Genomic DNA, 12,466 nt, shown 5'->3' with positions numbered 1-12,466 from the left:
AAAGCATTGATTAAAGAAAGTTTACGCTAATTTGTATTTGTTGTTCTCTGACTGTGGCAGTGGTTATTGTTATTAGTTTTTTGTTTGCTAGTGCACTTTTTCTGTTATTTACTATAACATACATTTTTATTGTGATGGAAACAGGTAGAATAACAGATTCTGCATCTGTTACTAAGACGATAGTTTATAAATTTTAGAAACTGTACTATAAATGTAAATAAAACACAGCTGTCATTTGGTAAATGACAAAAAATACATATATTGTACAGAAACTGTAAATCAAGAATGGCTTTCACAAGCATTTTTCACATAAAGCAAGCTATGTACTCCAACTCTACCACCAACATGAATGTATTTTATTTATCTGTCTATCTGTCTAGCTGTCAGCTGTGGTGGTGCAGTGGTTATAATTGTCACCTCACAGTAATAGGTTCTCTTGTTCGATTCTGCATGTCATGCAGTCAAGTGAGTTAAAGACATGCAGTAGGTATGTGTACCTTCTGTGAAGGTTGGGTGCCAGGTTGGCAACTCAACACTGTAATAACTTTACTGCAAATCAGTCTGTGGACTGGTGATCCACTATGGCAACCCCTAACTGGGAAAAGCCGAAAGACATTGTTTTGTCTAGCTAGCTAGTCTTTGTTGACCAGGTTAGTCTCACTAGACTGGTGGGCTCTGTTCTGCAGAGACTTGAGATGGTATTTATATAGACTTGGCAAAAGTTGGCCTGGACCCTGGGGAACTTCCCTTACTTTATTTTTTTTCTTGAAAATTAGCATGAGCTCTTTTTACATCCATCTTAACTACCTCCAACTCAAGCAGATTGTGTAGCCTCAGTGTAATATCTCATCTGAAGAATGTCACACTCAGAGGTACAAACGGGGCCTCAGTGTAATGTTTCATCTGAAGAATGGCACACTCAGAAGTACAAACAGGGCCTCAGCTCAGTGTAATGTCTCATCTGAAGATTGAAGAATGGCACACTCAGAAGTAAACGGGGCCTCAGTGTAATGTCTCATCTCAGGAATGGCACACTCAGAAGTACAAACAGAGCCTCAGTGTAATGTCTCATCTCAAGAATGGCACACTCAGAAATACAAATGGGGCCTCAATGTAATGTCTCATCTGAAGAATGGCACACTCAGAAGTACAAACGGGGCCTCAGTGTAATGTCTCATCTGAAGATTGAAGAATGGCAGACTCAGAAGTACAGGGCACATTCAGAAGTACAGCACCACCCACCATCCTGCAATAGAATGTCCAAGCACTATCAGTAATGGAAAATGAATCCAATCACCAGTGGTGGGAATAGAACCCAAAGCAGTTTGGTCTTCTAACATCAAATGCAAGGACACTACCTGTTGAACCACTGACAATGCAGGCTTTATGCAAGCTGAAACAGTCTCAGAGTTAGTTGTACAAGACGTGATGATGCAGCCCCCTAAGAAAGAAAATTAAAATCAGTCCTTATGATAATTAGTTTGATAATTTATGTTTTAGTGAAAGATAGTCAACCTGGAAAGTACAAGAACCCATTTCTTGTGCATTCTTAATCACTTTCTCTCACTTTCATTACTATAATCATGATAACATAAAATAAGTGATATAATAAATATTTAGGCAAATATATTGTGTATGTGTGTGTTTCTGGCTGTGGATGTGGATATGTTTCTGTCTGTGGAACTATATATATAGTGCAGTTAATCAATACTCCTTTGTGAAACAGCTGAACTGCGGTATGGATTGAGAGAATGTTTGCTTGAACATCTTTTTGTGTTACTTCTGGATGGATGACAAAGGTAAGTGCTGGGAATGAGACTTTGTGTGTGAGTGTGTAAATTATAGTGTTAGGTAAGGGGATAGATTTTGTGTGTGTTCTTATGGTTAGGTTAGGAGATAGATTTAGTTGGTGTGTGTGTGTGTGTGTGTGTGTGTGTGTGTGTGTGTGTGTGTGTGTGTGTGTGTGTGTGTGTGTGTGTGTGTGTGTGTGTGTGTGTGTGTGTGTGTGTGTGTGTGTGTGTGTGTCAGAGCTATCATGTGTAGTGGTAGTGCTGTGGTAAGGGTTTTTAAGTTAAAATGCACAGTAGCGTTAGGGACAGAGTTTGGGTTAGCTTGTATTAGTTGGACAGGGGCCTTCAACAAGAGTGGCATTTTCACTTGATATGGAAGGCTATGCTCTCATAACAGTTGCAGTCCTATGATGTGAGCATGCATCAGACACTCATCTCTTCAATATGTGGTAATTCAGGAATGTGAGGAAGAAATAACACTGAGATGTGCTACAAGGACACTGTTTACGGCAGATGCATTTAGAGAGAATTACATGGTTAGGTGACTAGTAAAAATACACACAGCATACAAATTATAATTTGTCAGTATCATCTATAGTATGATACATCTGAGGAAGAGCACATCATTTTGAGGCATGATCACAAGGTGTGCCAGAGAAATTCAGAAATGACTGCACACCTACATGATTGATTGGCAAATAGATATAGACCACAGGAAGCATATTATCGGTAATACCCAGACTTCTCTTTAAAATACTCCTTCCCTGAGTTTACATTTAATATGCACACTCACATTAAGCATTATTTCATTTAAAGTTATGCATTTTAAATAAGAATTGTTGGCATGAGTGACCTCTGCTTTATCTTATTAATGTGACCATATAATAAATGATCAAATAGAGATTTTAATTTATTTACTTACAATTCATTTTTGACTTTGACAGCATGCTTCTTTGTTTGCATTTTTTACTCTGTAAAGTTCTGTTTGAAAAGCATTTCAGTAAGAGTTGGGATGACAAGAGCTCAGCTGTCCTCAATAAGTTACATTATCATTCTGTTTTTACGTGTTAAATTAAACATTTTATTCAAAACTGCTATGTATCCTTATTGAGGACATGTTCTAAATAAGTAGCAATTGACACATTTTATCATTTTCCAGGAATTTTCATTATCTTTGAGCAAAGTTAACTTAAAACAAAAATATTTTGGCAAATTAATACAAAAACAAAAATTCTCTAATCAGTCAACCACCACAGCTAGTGTTCTGCACATACATGACACAGCTCTGGATGAAGACCGCTAAGATACTGTATACGTTGTCAGAGACCATATTTTAAACACAAACATTGACTCAGCCCTGCAATGCAGGTGTTACACCTATGAGGACAAAATGTTCAGCTCTAGTCCCACACCCTTTGTAATTTTTTCCATTTGTTTATTCTATAGTAATTATGCATTTCAAAGAACTAAATCACATGAGTTATATATTAAGTCATGCAACCTAAGCTGTCCACAGACAGCTATTTATTATGGGAAAATCTTCACTGAACAATTTTCTTTATTTCTTCCTGTGATTTGATATCCATCTGTTATATATTACATTTCTGAGAATGCAAAATGCAGTCTTCGTAATCAGACTGTGCAGCTGTTATGATTCATATCACAAATCAAATTAAAGCCATATAAAATATCTATGTAGTTATGAAGCACTGTGATTATATTCAGAATGTGGGTAAAAGATAAATTAGTTAAGCATGTCTTTCATGTAAGAAAAGTGTATAGCAAGGTCTGCTAACCACCATTCATCACTGTTAAACTCTAGTCCTGCATTAAAGTGTAGCAGAAAAGTGGTAGAAGCTAAAACAGCTTTTAAACCTGTTGGACAATTCCCTGTCTCTCACACAGACACACACACACACACACACACACACACACACACACACACACACACACACACACACACACAATGTGGCAGAGTATCTAATGATGACTTTTAAAGCAGTTCCTTCTTCAGAGGGACAGTTCACTTCTGCCCACTGTGTGTGTGGCAGTGCTAACTGTTCTGTGGCATTATGAACTGCCACTCCTACATTTGTTTCTGTAACTGGTAGTATACGGAGCAGATAAAGTATCATGCACTACATAGAACTATGACTGGGTCTCTCAGATTGTTCTTATGTGTTCTTGACATGCATGTCAAGATTCATCGTCCAAACTGTGCATCCTTCCACTCTGAAGGTGAATTTCATGGCATCCATATCTCAAAAATGTAACAACCTGGCTATGAACAAAGACCTGATTATAATTCTCTGTACTGACCATGATGTAGGCTGGAAGGAATCAAAACCAGTGGCATTATGAATGTTAGCAGACAGTGTGTATGCAGTATACTAGAAGCATTCTATCTCATTACCATAAAATAATATGCAAATTAAATGTATAATGTTGTGTACAGACGTATGTGTTTTCAAATTGTATGCAGATAATTAAAAACATAAATATTTCAATACCTGGATGAGTAAAAGCATAAAAGTGATGGTTTGAAAAGAAACATACAGTACTTAGACCCAGACATGCATTAGTTAATTAGAAAGCTTATACTAGGCTTTTAGTGATTTGTATTTGATCTTTGTCTGATGCTTGAATATGTAATGCAGAATTTAAAACTATATGCATTAGAAGGTGCCTTTACATTAGCCACCTTAGTAGTGTCATGACAGCTGCAGTACTCCCTGAGAGCTACACTGCTGCAGTACTCCCTGAGAGCTACACAGCTGCAGTACTCCAAGAGCTACACAGCTGCAGTACTCCAAGAGCTACACAGCTGCAGTACTCCCTGAGAGCTACACTGCTTGCAGTACTCCCTGAGAGCTACACTGCTTGCAGTACTCCCTGAGAGCTACACAGCTGCAGTACTCCCTGAGAGCTACACTGCTTGCAGTACTCCCTGAGAGCTACACTGCTTGCAGTACTCCCTGAGAGCTACGCAGCTGCAGTACTCCCTGAGAGCTACACTGCTGCAGTTCTCCCTGAGAGCTACACTGCTGCAGTACTCCCTGAGAGCTACACTGCTTGCAGTACTCCTTGAGAGCTACACTGCTTGCAGTACCCCCTAAGAGCTACACTGCTTGCAGTACTCCCTGAGAGCTACACTGCTTGCAGGGATGAGGGCACAGTTTCACAATGCTTAACTGTCTTTGATTTTATGGCATATATTAACTCCCTACCAGCTCTGGCAACACGTCTCCCACAGCACCTGTTGTCCTGTGTGTCACTACAGCTCAGCTAAGTTGAGAGGCACACTCAGAGTGAGTTCTGGGAGGCAAATGTGATTCCCACCTTGTTGGCATAACATGACACTCTGCTCTGATTCAGGCCACAAACCTATGGAACACAAACAAAGCTAAAGAAATGACACATATATCACGTCTCTGGATAGCTGTAACCACACATCAGCTCTATCATTCCTGACAGCTCCTGCATGATATTTTTTGCATTTTCTCGTAGTCCTTACATATGCCAGCAATGTTTACAGACAATAACTGGTTAAATGTTGTCATGAGTTATTTAACCAAATACAAGAAATGTCATTTGGAATCTTGAGTTCAGCAGTGAATTTCTGCATAAAAATCATAATCCAAGAAAAAACATAATATCATTACAACTTATCCAGAAACGCAAATGGATAATTCTTGAATACAACTGAAATGTGTAGTGAATCTCCCTCATCAATGACCATGCAAATGGCTGCTGAACTTAAATCCTGACTCGCTTTCATTAAATTAATAATTTCTGTTAAGGAATCATACATGTGCAGGCTAAGAAAATTCTCAGACTATAAATTATCCTACAAAGCACACATTTTAAAAGAAGTAAAGAAATGCAACATTTGAATTAGCATTTGGTCTGTCACCACAGGCAACAATGAACTACACTTTTTGCTACACAATAGTATACGTGGATAGGCAGGCAAAGGGAAGACATGCATAAGCCAGACAAATCCGCTACTAAGTCAGTAATTTTGTCTGTCTGAGATGAAACACAGTATTCATTCATTTTCTAATGCCTGATTTAACATGCATAGGACAACAGTAAAGAAATGAGCTTCCACAATTGCAATCATCTACATCATTCAAAGCTCACTGCATAGAAGTCTTTTTATTTAGAGTCACTGTTTCTTTCAGAAAAAAGCTCTGTGACATTTCAGCTAAAGAGAGTTTAATTAGCAAGGCCGGGCAGTGGAGAAGTAAATTGACCAGGGTATGATGGGAAAGACTGACTGTCATTAGCTGAACAGTCCCATGGTGAAGTGAAGCATAGCATTCTGATGCATGAGTGCCACCTGTTGTATGGAAGGGTGCTGGCTCATGCACAGATCGCCAGGAGCAGAACTGAGCCTACCAAGCAATGCATATACACTGCAACTGGACTAGGTGTGTGGAAGGGTACACACGCACCATGACAATGCTGGACCTGCTATGGCATTGTCCTGGCTAGCCATCTGCTGGGAGAGAAGGAAGGACACAAAAAAAAACACAATCTAAGCATTCGTGTGTGTGTGTGTGTGTGTGTGTGTGTGTGTGTGTGTGTGTGTGTGTGTCTATATATTATATATATATATATATATATATATATATATATATATATATATATATATAAAACTACATAGCTGCAACATCACATAGCCCCTTTGGCTAGTGATGGTTGTGGGGGCGGGTCTAGCTGCTTACTGATTATGACCCAGCCATGTACACTATCACATACAATTATCATTAGCCAAGTGGTCAGTAGACTCACAGTAGAACATCAGTGTGCCTCAAGCAATAACTGGTTCCAGCATAACTACCTAATAGAATGCAATCAGGTCATAGACATCCTGTCAATTACACTGTTAGGATGTAACTCAAAAGTAAGCATAGAATCCATTTGATTTGCATAAATATTATTTTTAGCACTAAGAAAATAATATATTTCCCATATATCCAGTCTGCCTTCAAACAGGATGGACTAATGGCTGTGAGACTGATGTTATGGACTGACTAATGGATTCATACTGCCGCATATCTAGCAAGAGAAGAGGAACCAAGATTCCCAAGAATGACTGTCTTTCTATAAGGAAAGCAGGTGAATGATCCCAACATTCTTTGCTTTGTAATGCAGAGAGGTACTGCAGCCACCTTGACTGGCTCAATCCCTGAGATTAGAATGAGACTCTGGGACCAAACATAAACAAGCAGGAATGCATGTGGATCAGTGGACCAAAACATTTATAACCTCACATTTCAACACCACTGGGACCCAGCACCAAGCTGATCTCATGAGCGAAATTCAATTTATGCAAAAATACACCTCCCTTGTGGATAGAAAAAACCCAACAAACAGTTGGGGAAGATGCCAAGTTACCAGTGAGATGTCCACTGAGTGGCATTTTCAGAATGAGCACTGGATTAGTGAGTACCTTAGTGGCCAGAAGAAATGCCTGACCCAAATAAATAAACCACATAGTAAAGCAAGTTCTGCTGTTATACAAAAATAAGAGGAAATACCGTAAGCATTTTGATTTAATAAATACTAAAATTGTCTAATTTTGTTTTCAAAGAATTCATATCGGAACTATTAAGCCTAACAAACTACAACAAAACATGGCAAATTTACCAGTTAAAAACTATAAAAACTGTTAAAGATGTCTAGCTTATCTTTAAAGGGAAACCTTCCGTGTTTGGACAGCCTATCACTAAGGCATTGGTACCCATAAACTTAGGTTTCTTAAGTTCTCTCAACAATCAGGGTGATGCTAATCAGAAGGGCAACGCATTTATTCTGTGCCATTGTCCTCCTTATCTAAACACATAATGTACAGGTTCACAGACACATTATTTTTTCATCCTGTACCATCAGGGTCTTCATCTGGAGGAGGAAGTAATAAAAATATTCTCTGGGGTTTTTTTGTTGTTTTTTTGTTTTATTTCACAAACTGAAGTCAGACCAGTAAGGTCACTCCCATAGAAAAGGAACTCTGAGTGGAAAATGTCACTCCCACATTTCATTTCTCAAAATGCTGAGATGTGCACAGTACAGTACATGTGCAAACAAGAGCTGCCAGAGATCAGCCTGCTGGGGGAGACAGTGCTGCCTCTTATACATTTCATCCATGCATCTTTTGATGAAAATGTGGCAAGTGATTGTTAGTCATATTACAAAAGACATTTTATTTTGTCTCAAAAGCTGTGTCATTGGTCTGAAGTTGTGAAAATTGTGTTTAATGTGTAAATGTGTGACAGCAACAGCTACAAAGTCCTCCTCCAAACTGACCTGGCTGGATTAAGGATCTTGACCAGCGATTCTCAGTTCACAGTAATCACAGATGATCTGAAGGCATACCTCTAAACTTCTTTGCTCAAGAATTTTGGACAGCATCAAAAATAAGTGGGACAAAGGCCCAAAATCAAAGACTATTTATAGATATTACTCTAATTCCCTTAAGAAGTTAATATTACAACAGGTTTTGCATCAACATATATGCTCTAAACACTAAGAAGTATAAAACTCTAATGATTTAAAAGAAGTCAAAACTTTTATGACAGACAGGGCAAACATTTAAAGCAAAATCAGAGACATTCTGCAAAGCTCTGGACAACTGAGAGGTATTTGTGATGGTTACTGTTCAACCTTAGAGCGTTAAAAATCACAGCAGAGGTCCTTAAAATCATAGTACTGAATGAGAAAAAGCAGCACTTTCATATTTTTTCAGAAAACTATTTCTTCAAATAATAGAGCATATATAGTTAATGATAGGGGGTCTTTACATGAACTTAACTCGGTTACTTAATGATGTTTCTAACTTTAAGCAGTTCTAACTATGACTAAAATTAGTAAAACTTGAAGAACAGGGCTGTATCTGATAAAAAAGTCATACTGCTATATCTAAATTATAGCTGAGATACAGATAAGCATTTTGGCAAGAATGCTAGATTAAATTGTGTGCTTGCGTGTGTGTGTGTGTGTGTGTGTGTGTGTGTGTGTGTGTGTGTGTCTGTGTTGCTAACTTCGCACACACACAGCAATGACACCACATTGTTTTCATTTTCTTTAGACTCTAACTTTATCACAAACAATAAGTTTAGCCTGGCATGCCACAGTAACCACGGGCACCTGATGAGATGAGAGATGTTGACCAGCCAGAAAAGGGCAAACCTCTCTCTTTTTCCTGGAAAGAGAAATCCTACAGCTAGTATTCAGCAAAACAAAAGGCAAATACTTATAAACCTGCATATGCATTTTTCTGTGCAGAATTTCAGCTAGATGTCTCTGATAGCAAAAAGAAACTCTAGAGCAGAAAAGCAAAGCAGAGGACGGAAAAGTAAGTTGCTGAACTATATTTCTCCATCACAAAAGACAAAGTCTGTCACTGTATGACACTCCTCTTTCCAAAACAAGAGCAGCACTAATTCGTAGTCTTCAGAACCTTCTGGCACCACAAAGGAACAACAATGCAGTAAAATCAAGAAGGGCACATCAAGCATTCACAGAAACATTTAGCCCTCAGGTGCTACTTCTGAAACAACAGTTTAAAATAAATGAATTCCTTGAAATGGGAGGGCAAAGGGATGCTGGGGACACTGCTCTTGGCACAGAATACCAATGATGTAAAATCTGCATTTATAGTTCTGAAACCTTGTTTAAGTAAATTATCACTCTGCCTTTGGTTGAAATGAAAACTATTAAAGCATTTTCTGTTAACATTTGTGCAGGCAAGTAATGTAAAGTGAATGAAGGGTCAAACACAACTGGGCCTGGGCTACACAACTGTCTGCTTACACAATGAACTGGGAGTGGAGGTAGTATCCTCTTCTGGACTGTTATGTAGGAACGGGACCCAGTAAATAGAACAGCTAACCTGTCCAGTGGTACTAATCTGGTCAACAAAAGGAAATAAATCAACAGTCACTATAAAAAGTGAATGGAACACAGTCAAACATTTTAGCCTGGTGGGTGAAAATCACAACTGTTCTTTTCCCCTGAGCTGTCCTAAAAATATTTGCAGTGGAAGTCAGTAGCAGGGATAATGTGCATGAATATTTCATAACAATAGCTAAATATGTCATAGACCAGAAATAAAAGCTTGAGTTGCAAATTCTTTTCTATGTAATGCAGACAATAAATCAATCAATCAATCACCAGAAAATAGTGGGAAGAGATTTTGAATGTTGAAGGGAATCTTTAGGTAATAATATAGGACACAATGCTAAGTTACATGTGTAAAATACAGCTGCATATATTTCAGAAACTGTATAGTGTAAAAGAAACCTCCTGGCCCAAAAGAGGAAGTGTTTCTGCAGCATTTCATACAGACGTTTGCTGACATAAATGCATGCATTCAAATGGATAAATGTCCACCACTAGCACGCACTCCTTTCTTTAGTGATAGTTCTGACCTTACTAACTAGTGTGAGCTTTATTCAGTAACACTGTCAGAAAATTATAGATCATTCTCACTCATCTGAAAGTCAGTTTCCTGTACTCTGCATTCTAGCCTTTTTAAACTTCTCTCACAATCTCAGCTTAAAAGTAAAATAGCCAGCCAGTCTGTCAGGGTCTCAGTTTTCACATCTTCAAATCTGGAGCATTTGTCTAATTTTTCAAGCATTTAGCACAGCCTTCTGACGATTTAAGTCAGAGAAGCATTTGTTAAATGCTTGGCACATATGGAACATTTGCCTGATTGCTCAGAATGTTTGAAACACTCCTCTGACTGAACTAACCTTATGCATAAATAAACAGCATGCCATCTGAAACATTTATCTAAATATTCACACTGTCTGCATTAGTTTCCTGAATGTTTTCAGCATTTAGAGTGTGTGTATAAATGCACATACAATATCACGTTTTTGTCTACATGTTAAGAGATATCTGAAGTGTTTATTAACTGATCAAAACAATCATGTACCTAAAGCACAGATATATTAGGGACATTTGCCTAAATGTTCAAAGCCTTTTAAGGATTCAGAGTATATCTGCCAATACTGACAGTGTTTTGACTATTTGTTCTCTCAACATATGTGCAAATACTCAAAGCATTTCTTTAATTTATCAGTGTATTTGACAAAATAATGCCTTGAACATTTGTTCAAAATTGTATAGATTTTTCTGAATAACTAAAGGCTTTTTGACCCTACACTAAGTCATAACTACACCATGTTGCCAGTCATAGTTTTATTTTATTTTTTTATTTCAGCCCCATGTTTCTTAACCTCTTTTATACATATGCCCACTGTACAGTATCTCCCCCAACCCATGCCCAGCTAACAGTCACCCCCACCCCAATAAAAAAATCAGATGCATAAATGAAAACATCTGAGGACCAGCAGAAGCTTGGGTTGCAGTGATCAAAGCTGTGAACCTGAGAGTTTGCTACATTATTCTGGTAACTATACACAATTAGTACAGTTCCTTCTCCCCATCAATTAAGTCATCTTCATTTATACTGAGCATCTACTTCTTTAGTTACAGTTTAGATAATCTAAAACAGAGCATTTCTTCAAATGCACAAGTAATCTGGATTATTGACCTTGCTAGTAATAAAGGAATCTGTTACTTAGTTTTAATGTAGTCCCAGCAGGTGACACTTCTACTGAAAAATTGCCTGAAAGTCATATTTTCAAGTCTTCACAGAGCTGCAAACAGTATAATAGTGTGTGTGTATCAGTGCTCGTGTGTGCGTAACCATGTACATTTGTTTGTATGTGTGCATTATTTGTCTATATAATAGTCTATAGAGTTTTTTGCAGTTAAAATCATTGCTGTGTTGTTAATAATACTAACATTGACTCACTGCACTTAATATGTATGATAACTTATAAGATCTAAGGATGATGACTTGTGTAAAAGTAATATGCTGCATGTCTTAATTTCCCCTGTACTAACAAACAAATTTCAGTGTAAGCCAAAGGTAGAAGTTTAGCCTGTGCTCCCTATGAAAGAAAGGGAAGATGTAATGTTGAAAACCATTGTCCTTTGTTCCCCAATCCTAGTCTGTCATTTCCCCCTAGAAGATTTGGTGTCAAGTTATAACTTAAAAACAAATAACTGGCTTGAAAGGTCATCCAGCAGTCTTAAGTCAGAACTTGGACTTTATTAACAAGCGGTCCAGTGGCCGGGAGTCTCACAGTAGAGCTCTGGGAAGCCATGTTGAATTATGTATAAACAAAATGATATACATTTCATGCATTGGCCTGTTAGTAATTCAATTGTTTCCTTTGAAAAATCCAAAGTGTTGCTTGAATGTGAAGGTTCTAAAGAATAACATTAGCACCTGTAATGTCTTTTGTTAAAAGGCATTTTGTGCATTATAGAATTTTTTTCCTTCAATGAAGCGAATCCAGTCTGTTTAAATCTGTTCTGGACTTTGGTAATTATTTGTGTGCCTAAAAAGCCAAGTCAGCTCATGCAATGCTCCCAGTGCATTCTTCACAGCCCCCCTTTTAATACCTTCTCACAGTACCTGTAGATTCATTCTGCCATCTTAGATATTGTGAACTATGCTGGTTTGTGTTACTGACAGGTGCCTAGAGATGACAATTATGTATGAATATCTTGTTTAAGAGAGGCAGTTCACACTGGCCTTGCACAAATTTATAAGATGAAAATGTGAGAATTATGAGATTACAGGAGCTTCA

The 12,466-nt window shown here is 37.9% G+C and overlaps 1 protein-coding gene across 4 annotated transcripts in view; it reads right to left on the bottom strand.

Moving 5' to 3' along the window:
* The window catches only part of TFAP2E (transcription factor AP-2 epsilon), a 213,204-nt gene that overhangs the window by 126,151 nt on the left and 74,587 nt on the right, over positions 1-12,466 (bottom strand). The gene's annotated exons all lie outside the window — the stretch shown is intronic.

This window comes from Protopterus annectens, chromosome 1.part2, assembly GCF_019279795.1.
Source record: "Protopterus annectens isolate FY-2018-M chromosome 1.part2, PAN1.0, whole genome shotgun sequence".
Classification (NCBI taxonomy): Eukaryota; Metazoa; Chordata; order Ceratodontiformes; family Protopteridae; genus Protopterus; species Protopterus annectens.
The sequence above is the reverse complement of the archived record's forward strand: the minus strand, read 5'-3'. Positions and strand labels throughout refer to the sequence as shown.